Here is a 17,858-nt window from a genome sequence, read left to right on the forward strand (position 1 = left end):
TTGAAACAATAAATAATGAAAAAATTGGGACAGGCACTGTTAATCTCCAGTCTGGCATTAGGGACATTTCTCAAAGGCAAGTAGTGATTTGTTCTCTAGGAGAATGACAATTTAAATCAGGAGAAGAGATGAGATTTTCTTTGTGTTATATGTCTGGATGGATAAAAGCCCAGAATGCATAGTTCATAAGGCCAAGGGCAAAACAAGAACAAGGTTCAAGGTACTTGAAGGTAGATTCAAGTGTATCTAGAATAGGTAACAAAAATAGTTATACGCTGTAAAAAAAATCCTTCAGTAAGTTGAATGCTCATCAGATGTACATGCTGAAATAAAATTAATATGTGAATTATTTAGTGAAGACTAACCACAGTGACTAACTGGAGAATAGTCAATAAATATAGTACATAGGAAACCATTGATTTTCCCAGAAAGAATAAGTATGATGGATGTTGCGGAATGCATTTTGAGTACACGTACTGTAACAAGGAGTTGAAAACAGGCAAAAATTCCTAACATCTTTTCAAAAAAAAAAAAGAAAGAAAAAACAACAAAATTCTTACTGTAAAAGGTAAAGAGATTAACCAAGACAAATCCTTTTCATAAAAAATATATTTTCAGGCATAAGTTATTAAGTAAAAAGGGCATTCTTTTTCAACATGGAATGAATATAATTATTTCTGCTCACAAAAAAATGTTATTATGACACATAATTATCCACTGCTGATGTAAAACATTGGTTTAAAACAGCATCATTCTTTTAGAATACAATTCAGAATGACATATACGAAAATTCAGAAGGTTGAATTGTACTTGAGATTTTCCCCAATGAAAATTCAGAAGGCAAAATCCTCTCTTCATGCAGTGGGGAGCAATTGTGTCCACTGTCGAGTTAGTTACAATAACCATGTCCTCCATACACAGATATCTTATGTACAGACTTGCTTTCTCAGTCACAGAAATTTAGTCTACATAATAGAAAAAAATCCTTAACCTCTAGGGCCTAATATTTCAGAGCTGAAAGTAAGAATTAAAATACAAGCCAATTTAAATCTATATAGCTCAGATGCAAAGATAAACTGTTAGATGGCAAGAAATTCAATATTTTATACTATCTTCTATTGTTCCAGGGACCACTCAGTACTTTCTATATAGCATACCCTTTCATTTTCATGTTCACCAAAGAAACAAGTATTATTTAGATATCCTGGAGGAAGATGATAGGCAGTAAAATAACTTGATCATAATATAATATTCCAAAATACAAAAGTATTTCTCATACTAAACAGGCATTTAGAAACTGCTTTTGGGAAAATACGTTGACTCCAAACATTGACTCCTAAGTGGAGAAAAAATTCTGAAACCCAGCAAGGAAAATCTGTACCCTGAACATTAACAGGCCACCAAAACCTTATTTTAACATTTAAAAACAGATGATCACATTCCACAACTAGATATAAGACAATGATATGTTTTCATTACAAGGATAACAGTGGTGTTATCCTTATACTGCTTAGGCATACCAAGATTGACTGATGCACAAATCACTTTATTCCTCTGTTCTTTGTGACTCCAGTGAAAAAATATGCCTCATCTATTTTTCAACTATCTTTGTTGCTTTAATTTTTGTGCTGAAAGCAGTTTGCTGAGCCTTGTCTGTTAGGGTTGTGATAGCCCACTGTTTTGACTTACATAACTCCATTAACATGCTGACAAATTTACTTTTAACAATTTTCTTAATAACTATATCTACCATTGTTAGTTATTAAAAATTATGTCTAAGAAATAATTAATTGTCAGGAATAAATTTAACACCTATTTATAGCTTTCCTTCTAGTGTAATTTATACATGTATATATTCTTAATTTAATGAATATGTTACACATAATTAGGTAAGAGTCTGTAGTAGACATGAGATGTTAGGATGGCAAAACCTTGGTGGGATAAAAAGTCAACCACACATCACTTATATTAGAAAACTAATGCCTCCACAGCAACAAGGCCATTTCCTTTTTTTAACTTTGATTTTACGAGGTGTGCTACAGCATTAAAAATACAAGATAAGGATATTTTATTTATTCCTGTAGAAACAAGCATGCTCATTAAGCCATGGTTTTAACACATAGTTTCATCACCATATTATCTTTCTCAATTAAGGGATACATAAGAGACTTTTACATTCTTCAGACTGACCTGCGTTCCCCTTTATCTTTAAGTCCTGTAATGTATATATCAATATACAATTTCAGAACTTTCTTGCATTACTAGACACTGTACATGCCAATGCATTTAAAGTTTTGCTGATTAAAAATAAAATTCAGGGCCTTTCATTATTTATTGGCTTTTCATGAGAGTCAAATTTATTGGCTTCCTGTTGAAATGAATATGGTTAGAGAGGAAAATTTTATTGCAATGATTTTGTTTGAGCCATTTACCTTTCAGGAAGGCACAAATCAACATTGTTTGGGTCTAATGGTTATTGATTTGGAAATAATTCTAACAAGTATACTTCTTTAAGGTCAAAGAAAGGTTTTGCCAACTTAGCTGTTGTACAGTATTATACATTGCCTCAGCCTCTTTCTACAGAATCCATTTAACTTAACTCAGTTTATAGTTCATGTTCCTGGGACAGAAGTGAAATTAAAACCCTTTTAATATTATTCACTATTTCTAGTTAAATAGGCTGAGATTTCTCAGAGTAGAAAGGAGTACAATTCTTTGCTAATCAACAATTCAGTTTTTTTTTTTAAATAAACTGACACATCCTTAGTACCAGTGCACTTAATCCTATTGTCTATACCGTGGACATAAACTGATCATTGGTGAGTAAGAAAGGAAAGCCTGGTACCTTGATTATGGGAATGCACATAATCTTATTTGTACACTGTCTTTGCTACTTTCATAAACTATTGTTTTTCACCCACATTCTCATATTACTTTTTCATTTGTAGTTATTTGACATGTCAGTTTGCTTGTGTCTGTTTTCAATCTGATTCTTATTTATTGTTGTAGTTCCTTATTCCCTTGAAGATTTCTCTCAGCTCATCCATCTTCCTTTAATTGAAATCCACTTTTGCTTCTCTGGGTTTCTTGCCTGCACACTTTTTTTTAAAGACACGAGGCCACTCTGCATACTTCTTTTCAACAACTGGCACAGTACTTACATTTTTTTAAAGTTATGAAATATATATCTTCTTCTGGAAGATGATTTTTAAATAGAATATCACTAATATAGATTAAATTTTTGTAAGTCTAGATAAGTATAAAGCTTTTCTACAATAGATTTCAAATATTCTGAGTTCTTTGAAATCAAAATGATTCAATGCTTATAACGAGTAAAATCAACTGCCCTTAGTATCTCTTAATTCTTCTATGAACAGCAGGAAGACATGATGTTGGGCAGAGTTCCTATCCTACATTACATTTAAATAAGGCATTTCCTGATGGTATGGAGCTGAGAGGATATAGCAAGCAATTGTAGAGATAACAAGCATATGTGTGACTATATACATGTAATAATAACACATGATGTAGTTCAAAAACTTAGAATTAAGTAGGCTAAATGTTTTTACCATAAAATAATACAAATTGATTAAGGTGATAGATTTATTTGGCTTAAATTAAACATTGCACAATGCAGACAATTATCAAAAGCTCAAATCATACCCAATAGGTACACATGTTGTTTTTATCAGGTAAACTTGCTTCCACTTTAAAGAAACAATCTATGTACTCTATATGCATTTAATTATAAATGACTCGAAATGTTCTTCTCCACTTTCCATGGCAAAAGAGCTCCTCACCCAACTATGCCCGACAAGGCCATCCTCCCCTACATATACAGCTGGAGCTGTGGGTCCCTCCCTATGTGCTCCCAGGCTGGTGGTTTAGACCCTGGGAGCTCTGGTTGGTTGGTATTATTGCTCTCCTCATGGGGCCAAACCCTTCCCACTCATTCAGCCTTCTCTCTTAACTCCTCCATTGGGAACCCCTTGATCAGTTCAATGGTTCGCTGTGAGCATCTGCCTCTGTATATGTCAGACTTTGGGAGACTTTTAAGGAGACAGCTATATCAGGCTCCTGTCAGCGTGCACTTCCTGATATCCACATCAGCGTCTAAGTTTGGTGACTGCACATGGGATGGATACCCATTTGGAATGGTCTCCAGACAACCCTGCCTTCAGTTTCTGCTCATTTAATTCTTGTCATGTATCCTAAATAAAATGATGTTTTTCACTCCTCTGATTGGAAAACTTATGTGTAAAATGTTTAATAATTCTCTCCAAGCCATGTATTATTTAGGCACAGAGTCAGAACACAAATCTTGTCCTTGTTCAGGAAAACACAGACAAGAAAGGGAAACTTTTTCCTGAAAACATAACAGATGGGCACCTTATTGATAAACCTTTTAGAAACAACTACCAACATTTTATTAGCTAAAAAAAAATGAATATGGTTAGCATTCCTGATACAATATACAGGAAAACTAGTCACAAAGAATCTAAGATTATCAATAATATATTCATTACTTCATATTCATGCCTACTTTTTCTCCTTGGAAATCTATCTTTAGTACACTTAACAAATGAAACTTGACATCAGTGAATCTGAATGATTTGTTCAGATGCAGAGACCAATGAATAGTAGTGTCTGGTTTGAAGACCTGCATACCATGTTGGCAAGAACTTATCTAGGAAAAGCTTTCACACCATTGCAGCTTTTACAATCAGGGTGTTAGCTTTTGTTTGCAAGTCTGGATTAACAGGACACTATTCTCACATTTATTCTGTTAGACCTCAAGACTTTGGCTGCATTTGAAGCTTCTAAATGAAGTAACTTTTTTTCTATCAATGAAACTAATTTAATTTTCTGTATGAAGATTTTGTTTAAATATAATTGTGTTTAATTTAGAATTATCCTAGGATTTTATGCAAATCACTGATATCTAATGTTTGCCAAAGTTTTAGAAACAACATGCAAAATTATTAAAATTTGTAACTTTCAAAAGAGCCATTTTCCATGAATGGACACTGACATTTCTCTGCTAATAAAATTCCATATTTTATTAAATTTATGCAAATTTGACATATCTGTTATATGGCCATAGTGGTCAGGGCACTGAATTTTATCTATTTCTTTACATAAATGTTTTAACATTTAACATGCCGTCATAAACAGTCACCACGGAAAAAAAGTATAAAATATAATTTATTAGTAGTCTTTCAGGGAATACCACGTTCTTAAAATCTTTACATGGATACATTTTTAGAAAGCAGGTTTAATTTAACTAGGAAAACTGAATGTTTTGATTATTTATTTTGCTAAAAATAATTTTTAATTGTATGTACCATGATTAATACAATACCTCAAACAATTGAAGTGTGGGCATATATCCACAGAATGAATAGTCTACAAACTGACACACATACACACATCCATTGTTCTCATCGTCAGTGTTTATTACATCGTAGTAGAACTTACTCTACTTAGGAAGAATACTGTAATAAACAATGTCTCTCTAAATGCAGTACCACGCTCACTTGACTTTCATAGAGTCTGTTTTCAGATCATGCAATTGATGACATCTCACACACACATAGTGTGATATATCTCTATGGAAAATTTAACAACATAAGACATGAATTAAGTTTCAGTATTACTTTTAAAGTTTCATACATTAAACAGCTTATCAATCATAGATAGACCATACCATTTGACCAAAATGCTATTTCCTTTCTTACTTATTTCATTTCCTTGCCTTTCATGACGTCTCAAATGCTTGTAATAATACTTTCAAAAATGTACCAGGCAATGGATATTAAAGTAATTTAGATTGGAACACATTATTTTACAGTCACTGTTCAGGAATACAATGTTAAAACTTTTAAAAGAAAATTCACTCAAATACCCTTCAGAAATTTAGGTGGATAAGAAACACATTGTCATATCACTTCAATTGTATGCACCACAGAAATGGTACATTTGTGACGAGGATCAGAGTAGAAGGTGGGGTACCTGTGACAGAAATCATGTTGGGTTATAATGTGAACACTTTTCTTTCCATTGTAATTAATATTGGGTCAGAGGTTTGTGCAGTTGCCAGCAGAATAGTTAGCACCAGGATACTAAGCATTCTTCCCTGCATACTGAGGGAGAGTTCTGCAATGATTACATTTGCCGAGGTTATAGTGCAGAGAAATCACAGCTCTACTCTCAAGTGTTTTCACAGAACAAGTTCATTCTGACCTCCTTCTGATATCCAAAATAGAAACTTTAGATTGTGCAAAATTTGAAATCCCACTGCAAACTCCACTTTGCTAACAGCCTTTTTCAGCCACAATGACATGTAAAAATCTCAGCTTTTTGGCTGCACCCTTTTAGGACATGGCTCTTTTTACTTGGGTTAACCATGGTTGTGGAAGTGTCTCCTCAATTGAATGGCAAAATAGATGATGTTTCAAAGACAATAAAATTAGAGCATTGGAATTTCCACTTTTCTAAACAGAAGAAAAAAATAAAGAAACATGGGGAAATTGCCAGGTATATGGAAAATTCATGCATTAAGAAGTAACACTATCTTCTGAGTTAAGACACTTTAGTGTAGTGTGGTTTTCTTGGTTTTATTTTGGCTAATCCTAGATTATAAACTGATTTTTAAAGACTTGATTTTAACCTGCTCTCATTATGGAGTTAAGAAATCTGACTGTACTGCCTTTCCTTGATAATTTGATTCTTTACTTCGCTAATGTGCAATCAGAGTTTGCAGCCTTTCAAGCTTGGATGCTCTCTAATTTTTTTAGACACATTCCAAATTCACATTGTAGGATGTGACACAGGGAGTTCTTGGTGAAGGTGATTTCCAGGGACGACTGGATATATATAATTGTAGGTAAGTGATTGACAGAAAATATCATGTCAGTAGACTGGATAATTCTTAGAATACTCAATGTGTCCATTGTTGCTTTAAGATACTAACACATGTTCCCCCTTGAAAAGCTTTCATTGGGAAGACATGGCCACCTGGGGGACCATCTGCTTGCTTACTGAATCTTATTTAAGATTCACAGATAGATTCATTTTTATAATGAATCTACTTTGGCCTTGAAATTTGGTTTGCTTGAAAACATATACCAACACAGCTGATATTTGTATAACCCCTCAAGAGAAACAAATTATTTTAAAAGACAGACTGTTACTGTCAGTGGTGTGGAACATTGACAGTGTTTCATGCTGTTGCCCTAGGTGTCCTCAAGAGCCCCTTTACTCTATTACGAAACCCAGCGTAGGCAAAATCAGGATTCATTGCTTGGACATGGAGAAGAATTGCATGACTACAATAGAAAGAACAGTTAAAAGACATTTTATTTTATTTTATTTTATTTTATTTTATTTTATTTTATTTTATTTTAATCTTTTATTTATTTGCACTCCAGATTTTATTTCCCTCCTGGTCCGCCCTCCAACTGTTCCACATCTCATACCTCCTCCCTGCCTCCCTAACTCCTCAAGTATGTTCTTAAAACACAAGGGTCAGAAAAAAGTCAAACACCAATAAAGAAAAAGATACTTAAATGTGAGTATCTACATCCAAGAAGAATTGTAATTAAATGTAATAACCCACACACACTATTTTTATGGGTCTTAAGTAATATATCAAAAGGTTACAAATAAATATTGTTGTTGTTTCTTTCATCTCTTTTGATTAATTGGGTTTATAGCTTACCTTTTGGTTCTGGGGATAATTTAGATACTACTGTAGCCTGATAACATAGAGTGAATAAATGTTGTAGAAGGTGCTGAATGAATATTCTTTCTCACTAAAGGGGATTTCCTTGAAAATTTTAGAAAGGGGAAAAGTCCCTAAGTTGTTATAAATTATGTTGGAATTCTTGCTTGATTGCTGGTCACAGGCTTTAATAGGCCCCAGTGTAAAGCTCCTTTCCATTCTCATCTCTCAATAATATGTTCCTGCTTTTTCTATCCTGTCTCAAATTTAAGTGACATAAACTTACTAAACTGAAGGGATATGTTTTCTAAAAAGTGATTCTTTCTGTCTTGCAGTTAACATTGTTGAGTGTATCTATAATTTCTGCCATTTTGTGATCATTCTCTTCTTATCAGTTTATTGAGTGTTTAGTGTGTTTGTGCACTTGTCTCTGAGTGTAAAAATGTGTTTATACATTTGTATGTATGGTTGTATTTGTGTATATATTTAAATGTATTTATGAGTATGACCAGTAAGAAAAAAATGATACTGAGAAAATTTGGGAAAACTGTACAGAAAAGGTATAACTTTCTATCTTTATACACTTGGTATCAGAAATTAGTATAAGTAATTCTATGTATAATTTTTCTCTAAATGCATGTTTATGTGAATAAAACTTATAGTTAAATATAGACTAAGTAGGTTGCTATTACTAAGCATTAAATGCATGATAATTCCATCATATTTTTTTCAGTTTGATAGTTTTTTTCTCTGAGGCTAACAATAGATCACATCAACATTCCCACTATATCAAGGTACTCTGAAAACTGGAGACCATATTGGAATACATTTTGTTTATTAATTTTACACAATATTGTCACAGGTGTTTTTAGCTAGTTATTGTTATTACTAGACTTACATGTTAACTTTTATCATCGGTATTTCTAGACATAGGAGAACATGTCAGTGTAGAATGGTGGATCTTCTATATTTCTGAAAACTAGTAAGGGTGGTAAAACATAGTTTTTCAAATATTTTAAATTTATAAGAGTATCACATTTTGTACCAATACAACAGAAATTAGAGGAAGTATATCAAATTTACTGAATCTTAAGTCTATTATTTTAGTCTGTAAATAGTGGTTAGGACTAAGTAAATGTTGAGAGAAAATGGTATAAGTGTTTTTAACCTAATTTTCATTTTCTTTCTTTCTTTTAATTTTTTTGATAGATAAATCATTCTTATGCAGGTGTTCAGAGTACAGTGATCAGCTTACCCCAGACCATTCAGAACACATCTCTTTCAGTGTCATTCCATTTACAGGGGTACCAGGTTAACACACAGGTCTGTTTAAAAATAATTTGTCCTGCTCCTTCCAACTTCATATTTTTCCTTAAAAAGATTGATAAATAGCAGGGTAGAACATCTTTTTCCCCTCAACATTGTAGCCTAGCTTTCTAACAAACAAAAAAAAAAACTATGTTAATTTAATTGATGTGTTTGGGCAGAAGTGCAGACACATGAGAGAATGTGTACAAAGGTACAAGGTACGAGCACAGTTTGCAAAAGCTATTCTTTCATTCTTCATGTGGGTCCTTGGAGATCTAACTCAAAGTGTTAGACTTGTAGTCAAGCACCTTTACCCAGTAAACAACCTCACTGGTGCCTTTTGTGTTTTGTTTTGTTTTTGTTTAGGTTTTGTTTTGTTTGTTTGTTTGTTTGCCAATTGAACATCTTTATTCCAGTCAACGGGACTACACCTAGGTAACCTAGGTATTTTGTGACCCAAGTGTAATGTCTATCATTTAGAGTAAGGGGTTTTAAAATGCAAAACCCATATTAGGGATCTCATTCAGCAGTAGCAAGGTGGGGGGAGGTTTCCCATAAGCAAATAGTTTAAGGGAAGCTAAGATAAACAGCTGGAGGGGGAAGCTCTACATAAGCAAGTTGACTAACAAAAGGGAAATAAGTTGGGGGGGTGACATCCTGACCTCAGATTCTTAGAATAGGACTTGGGTAATTTTCCATGAGGCTTCCCATCAAGGAGTCCAAATTCTAGTTAAACATGAAATGGCCTCAGTAATAATACAAGACAGAGGAACCTGTGTCACACTCCCCTCTGGTTCTATAGACATGAGTCAAATCATTGACTCATCCTGCTTTTCAGTTTTCTTAAATGTCATGGTATCAAATATCCAGTCTTACATGTTTCTTATTTTAAATAAAATAATTCAGATTTTATGTTTAAATAATGATCATACATTTTAAGAATCATTACTCTTCATAGGTATTTCAGTGCTACTCATCTGGAAAACAGGTACAGAAGGAAAAGTTCATGAATAGATACTTTTTATTTTTCATGATGAATATTTAGAATTAGGTAAACATATCTGATAAAGAATGATCTTCAGTTTGACAAAAATTTCATATGACTCTGTTTATTAATTTAAAAAATAAATTTTCAAAAGGACAGTATCAGTAAGGGACTACACTGTGTAAAGTAGATGTGAAAATCTACTTCTCCTAGATTTTATACAACTACTCTCAAACTGACTTTTAGTAAAGAAATATGTACAATTCTATAATAAAAGATAAAATGACTTTTTTGTCCTTTTCATGGTTTTATAAATTTTTCAATGAAAATAACTATATAGCAAAATGAAACAAATTTTAGCAAAGATATTTATTCTCCATTGTTTCAAAACTGACCAATGTGAAGGTTTGAATGCGAATGGCTCACATTGACTCATGCTCCTTCCCCAGTTATTGTGACTATTTCGTAAGGAGATGTGTTTCTATTTGGTGTAGGTGTATCATTCATTCTTGAAATGGTGAGTCTTTGTGGGTAGGTTTTGAGATTTCCAAAGCCCATGCCAGGCCCAGTCTCCCTCTCTTTCTCCCTCCCCTCCCCCTCCCCCCCCCTCCCCCCACCCTCCCCCTCTCCTTCTCCCTCTCCCTCTCCCTCTCCTCCCTCTTTCCCTTCCCTTCCCTCCCTCTTTCCCTTCCCTTCCCTCCTTTCTGCCTCCTTTCTGTGGGGCAAAATGTAAACTCTCAGCCTTAGTTGCACCACCATGACAGCCTGCCTGCCACCATGCTTCCTGCTATGAAGGTCATGGAGTAACATTCAGTAAATATCAGCAAGACCCCAATTAAATGGTTTAAGTTTCCTTGGTGATAGTATCTTCTTCACAGTAATGTAATAACTAAGATTTGTTAGTGTAGAGGAATTTCTATCCAGCAATATGGCTGCTGCTGTGGCAAGGGATCACATTTAAAAACCTTCTAGATCTATGTAATCTGGATGGAAAGCAGACACATCACACCTTTTTTCTTTAATTCGGTATTTTATTTATTTACATTTCAGATGTCATTCCCTTTTCCCATTTGCCCTCCTTACAACCACCTATCACATCCCCACTCCTCCTTTTTGCTTTTATACCATTTGAATTACATGCAAGTATTCAGGTCAGTTCTAGGTTGAGGGACTAGTAATACAACAGATGCAAATAAGCAAGGAACAAGTAAGACAATAAACGCAAATAGTCAAAGAACAAGCAAGACAATAAACAAAGTCCCATGAACACTCCCTTGATCACTGTTTCTAAGGCCTTATCAGGATGACCGAAGTATCTGAGCCTACTTCCCTGTCCTAGCATGAAGACATTTTCATCTCTGAAGCCTATTTCCTTGTTCTAGCCTAAAATTTAGATTCCTGCCTGAAATTACTTCTTTGTTCTAGCCTAATATTTAGATTCCTACCTGAAATTATATCTTTGTTCTAACCTAATGTCAGATTCCTGCCTGAAGCCCATTTCCTTGTCCTTGGCCCATGTCAGATTCTTGCTAAACAGCCCCCAAAGGTCTCTGCATCTCTCTTATTTTTTTTTTATTTCATTAACAAGACTGATTCTGTCTTAGGCCATTCTAACAAGAATGCCTTCCTTACCCATCATGAAGTATATATTTTCAAATGCAATGCACTTTTGTCTTAGGTTGGTAAGGCTCTGTGTAGAATCTAAAACATTCTTAGCTTGCCAACCTGTTAATTTAATAATTCTGCCTGGGAGTCCATTTTCAGGTTCAAGCCATGTACTTTGGCTGCCAACATGTTGATGTTGTTAAAGACAAGCTTTAACATGATGGGCAGAAATAAAATTAGTTCCAGGACAAAAAGACACACCACATCTTTAATTCCTTTGGCAGTTAATGTTATGTAGGCCAGCAGAGGCAGTTAAAGCCACAAATAAGTAGGGTCCAAAAGATTAGAACAAATTGCCAGAGTGAATTTGAGGCTAAACACCCAGATTAAATCAGTCAGCTTGGATAGGAATTTAAGGCAGAACAACTGAGTTAAGCCAGCCAGTCAGATTTCAGTAAGAACTAGAAAGGGTGAACTTATTCACAATAAAGCCTCTGAGATGACAAATATATATGTAGAATAAAAGTTACATATACACATTAGTGTCTGGAACATTCTTATTGAGTCATAATATAATAGTTAATATAATGAATGCTTATGTTCAATGAAAGGAAAATAATATTCACTAAGAAAAGACTGTTGTGAACAATATGGAGAAATCTTGGAAATGGTGTAGACAATGTGAAGGATTTAGAGTGAACCATATATTTTCCTTGGCATTGGGGATATTTTATTTTTAAAAGACATTTATGATGTAAGAGTAAATTTATTTACAAATATATTTTTGTGATAAATAGAAATGTTTATAGAATAATGTATATTTGAAATATATCATTATTGATAAAAGTCATTTGCTGGCATTCCTATGCCAGTCTATTTCATATATAGTTTAGAATGCACACTTACCCACATACATTGTTTATGAACTATGAGTGTGAGGGCAGAACTGAACATACGTGAAATGTGCAATATTATTAACATAACATTAGGATCAAGAATTCTGAAGAGAGAATTTCAATCCCAGGAGTCATTGGGCAGTGCCACTGGAATCAGACTGTTGATGACACAGTCTGTAGGTGGGCTCTGTATAAGTGAAAACAGCAGAAAGGAAATGAAGGACTTTCTAGGTAGGAAAGACAGAGAAATTCTGACCCTGGTAATAGGAAATAGCAGTAGAGTTAAAAACACTAGGAAGCCAATTTCAATCAGTAATGTATTATGTCCATGTGCTAGATACACAAGAATAGGACACTATTCTTGAATTTAAATACTCATGAAAGTACTTATTCAATTGTTGTTCAAAATCATCTGTACTTGAACATTATTTAAATTCAGAGGGAACTTCTGTGTGTTTTTATATTACTTGGTTGTTTTTGTGTGGATCAGCAGCAACTTGATTTCAAAGTGCTTTTCAAAAAGAACCATTGAATTGTTTGAGGTATAAATAGTAGCAACATCTCTCAGCACATCTTTTTTCTGTTTCTCATCTTCATATCAAATACATTCTCTTATTTTTACCAAAAGGGATAGACTAGCTTATCTTTTAAGAAAATAACTCCTCCATTTACAACAAGCATAACTTTACAGTTTTATTATCTCATCCTTTAACTTTTACTTAACTCCACTTGTGTTTTTTTTTTCTTTTGAGCAAGAGAGGGTCTCATTTTGCACCCCAAGCAAGACAGAAACTTTTCTTTGTAGATGAGACTGGACATAAAATCATGCACTCCCTAGGTTTCACACTTTAGAGTGAGTGCTGAGATTACAGGTTCTGAACTACCAATTCTGTTTACTATCTATTTTTAGTTATCTTTATAGGAGGAGGGTTAATTGTTAAGGATTTGCAATATGTTATAGGAAGATGTGTGCGCGCACACACACACACACAAACACACACACATGCATTTATATAATATAATGTATAAATTTCATCAGATGACTCAGTCAGAGCTGGATTAACAACAAAAAATGTGTTCATGATGGGTGTTTTAATATTTAAATACATGTATCTTGTGGAATAGAATTGTTAAAACTGTTAATTAAGCATATTTCTTTAATCAACTCAAGGTGAACTTTTACAAATCGCTTAATGTAGACTGAGTAGTACATATGCACCTAATTATATTTCTTTAATAGAATTATGTTACATAAAATTAATTCCAGTGATATAATTTTGCATTATTACCTCCTTTAAAGTAAATAAATGTTAATTGTGCTGGTGGTTGTGGTATATATTTATATATATTTTCAGGAAAGGAAGTTATTGCAGTTTATTTTAATGGATCTTGATTAATACTGTCCATTAGCTCCAAAGATAGCCTGCCATAAAAAATAATTACACTTGAATATTTAAGTAAGTATAGAATAGATAATTCAATTTGATTCTTCTCTTCTTTTTCTTTTCCTTCTATTTTTATAGTTACTTTTTAATAAATGTGATTGTAGGTAATATGGCTTTGTGAGTTACATACAGCTCTGTATTAATTTTTCTTAAAAATTGGCTTTCATGGGATAGCTTATTTTAAAAACACCTCATCAGCATATTTCTGCCAGCAGTAGATCCCTGACTGTAAGCACACCTGAACTTCTGCCTGTCTGTGGTCACTTTTAGAATTACTTTGACATTTTAGACTTCATCCTGGGAATGGATAGCTAGGATAATTTCTCTCAACTTCAAGACAAAGTGTATCATCATCATCATCATCATCATCATCATCATCATCATCATCATCATTTTGAAAGACCCTACTCACCTGGGATTTTTACCTTTCTAACTTTAAATGTTACTACTGGACCTGCAGGCATGACAGATCCAAACTTCTTGTGTGAGCCAACAGGTTTCTGAAAACAGTGCTGTTGTTCACAAAGAATGGTAGGGAAGTATTAAGGAAATGCTGTATTAGCTACTACAACTTAAAATAAAACCTGTTACTGTTTGAATTTTAAAATTGTTTCCAGGAAGATTGTTTTATTTCTATTTAAACAAATAAGCAGAGTATTTTTATGCATTGAACATTCAGTGTATACTTGATAGCTAATAACCCTTAAATCACCTCTAAAACAGATTTACTTGTTTAATTAGCAATTTTATTTAATGAAGTTTTACTGTACTTCAGAAAGTTGTTCTCCACTTGTATTTAAAAGATTTCATACACTTAACTGCCAGTTTCCTAGCAACGGAAAGAAGGAGAGGCAGCATAAAACTAATTTTAGTTTCTGAAATAAGCATGTTAAGTAAATCCTGATCTTAATCCCTTACACAAATTTCTCTGATTAAGACACAGGAAGAGTCTAGGAAAAAGCTCATGCTAAATGGCCTTGACCATTGCATCTTTCCATACTCTCTGAGGTGTCTTATCTTCAGTGTAGGTCATCAACTTATTGAAGAACAATTGTAAATCCAAAACTTTCCAAATTTGCAAATGACTAATTATAACACTGTAGTTCCTATTAAATAAAATAATTAATGTGTGATCTTTATGATGAATAGTGAATAATCTTACTGTCATATTTTTATTTTTTCTTTTGAAACCATTTTTCTTTTTTTCTATATTTATCCTATTTTTTCTTTTCTTGAAAATAGATATTTTTTCACATAATATTTCTTTTTTTTCCACACAATATTTCTAAAATAATGTTTTCCATTCCTCTACTCTTCTGAGTTTCTTCTTTGCCTCCCCACCAGATCTCTTTCATTTTTGGAGTAGAAACCAAACATGTTCTATAGAAAAATAATAAAATAATCATAATAAAATAAAACAAGATAAAATAAAACTAACACATCAGAATAGGACAAAAAAAAAAAAAAACAGAAGGAAAAGATCCCAAGAGAAGCTATGAGGAAGTTAAAGCCACTCATTGGCACACACAGAAATCCAAGAAAACACTAGACTGGAAGCCATAATATGTATGTAAAAGAGTAGAGTAAAAAGAGAGAAGAAAAAATACATAAATAAAATAAAAATAATGTATTTTTTTTAAGGAAAAGCCATTACAAGACATTCTTAACAAGGAACCCACCAACAAAGATGCCTTTGGGTTCCTTTTCTATTGGTCATCTCCTTCTGGCTGTGCTGCCTGGCCTTAAGACTGGTTTGTCTCCACCATTGTTCCAGTCTATCTTGCAGTCAGAACACAATTGTACAACAAAACATTTGTGCCTGTGTTGGGGTTTACATTATTCTTTGGTAGCCTGCAGAGGACCTTTCTGTCCCAAAGAAGCAAGCATATGAGGGTGAAAGCTCTCTCATGACAACAGCTCAGCTTCTCTATGTTTAATGAGGAGTGTAAATGTTCTCTTCAGTTATGGGTCTTTGCACATAGTATCTAGAGAACAACTTATAGTCTTGATGACAGCTGAGTTGCTTGACTGTTCTCATGGAATCCTTTTGGCCAACAAGGCAATTATATGTAACTCAGTTTCAGTACTTGAAACATCATTTGGTGACAAGGGAATGGTCAGTTGGTGCTGGTATCCCTATTATTTGTCGATTTCTTTTAGATTTTCTTCAGGTATGTTCATATTTTAAGAAGCTTCTACTGCATTAGCATACTAGTACTCAAAACAGCCTGAACTTTAGCTATTACCTCTTCATAGTCTCTTCCTCTTACTTTCCTCTTTCTACTTAATCCTTCTGCCCCAAGCCTCTCATTCATCATCCATAACTGTCTATTCTATTTCTCTGTCCTGGAAAGATCCCTTAGAAAGGCCCTCCAACCCCAAATTACTTACTCTATACCTAAATTCTATAGTATACCAAATTGTAGTTTGTTAAAAGTTGACTTTTTTCTATTTTATTGGATGTTTTCTTTATTGACGCTTCAAATGTTATCCCCTTTCAAGCTAATATTCACATATATCTACATATGCATGAATAATTACTGTATACTTTTCTGGCTCTGTGATACTTCATGAAGAATGATATTTTCTAGCTTCATCTACTTAACTGTGACTATCATGATTTCAGTTTTTAATGATTGAGTAATTTTTTAAATCTATTTATCTGTTGAGGGCCATCTAGGTTATTTTCAGTTTCCAGCTCTTTGAATAGCGTGCCTATGAACATAGTTGAGCAAGAGTCTGTAGATAAAGCATCCTATGTCATAGTTATATTATAAGGTAGATCAATTCCTATCTTCCCAAGGAACCACCACATTGGTTAACATAGTGGCTGTAAAAGTTTGCTCTCTCAGAAGCAATGGACTAGTGTGTTTGTTTGTTTGTTTGTTTTTGTTTGTTTTATTTTCTCCATATCTTTACCACCAACATGAGCTGCCATTTGTTCTATTGAGCTTATCCATTCTAACTAGTATAGATGAAATATGAAGGTTATTTTGATTAGCCTTTAACTGATGACTAGAGTTTATGAACATTTCATTAAGTGCTTCTCAACTATTTGAGCTTTCTTCTTAGAGAATTTAATGTTTAGATCAGCACCTCATTTTACTTGGGTTACTTGTTTTCTTGTCATCTGGTTTTTGTGTTCTTGATATTTTTGGAAAAACACACATTTACATCTATGTCTATGTCTGTCTATCTATCTATCTATCTATCTATCTATCTATCTATCTATCTACCATCAATGTCAAAAATAGTTTTTCATTTTGAAGCATGGCACTTTGAATGATGGTTTCTTTTGCTAAGCAGCTTTTCAGTTTCATGAGGTCCCATTTATTAGTTGTTGATCTTAGTGACTGTGATAATTATTGTCTCTTCAAAGATTCAAACTTTTATTTTAAAAGAAGAGTGTACTCATTTGTGTGTGTGTGTATTTTTACAAGTGCATTAAGTACTAGAGCAAGTCAGAAGAGAGAGAATATCTGTTCCTGTGGGACAGAAGTTATGTAAGGTTTTTTGCTTTTTTTTTTTTTATGATTGCTGGTTCTCTGGGAGAACAACCGATGCTCTTAATCATCTTAAATGAGCCATATTTATGAGTAAATGACTGTTTATTTATTATTTGTCATAGATTTACGATATAACAATTACATTATGAGACCACATTTTGCCATTAGCATGTGTGGTATCTATTGTATTATAGGAATCTTTGTTCTTCTTGTCTTCTACTTCTAGTTTAAAACTTTAGTTCACTAGAAAAAAACTGCTGGATATTTATTCAGATCCTTCAAATTTTAGGAACACTCCTCAGTGTGGTAGTTAAAATTAGAGGAATCCAAAGTTCTTCCTCCCATTTGTTACCCACAAAAGGTCTGGCAAAGAATATATATATATATATA

At 33.4% G+C, this 17,858-nt stretch overlaps 1 protein-coding gene across 4 annotated transcripts in view; it reads left to right on the plus strand.

Annotated features, from left to right (window-relative positions):
• Brinp3 (BMP/retinoic acid inducible neural specific 3) overlaps positions 1–17,858 on the plus strand; it is a 362,612-nt gene that overhangs the window by 39,913 nt on the left and 304,841 nt on the right. The gene's annotated exons all lie outside the window — the stretch shown is intronic.

The sequence above is a fragment of the Grammomys surdaster genome, unplaced genomic scaffold (assembly GCF_004785775.1).
Source record: "Grammomys surdaster isolate TR1022 unplaced genomic scaffold, NIH_TR_1.0 196, whole genome shotgun sequence".
NCBI lineage: Eukaryota > Metazoa > Chordata > Mammalia > Rodentia > Muridae > Grammomys > Grammomys surdaster.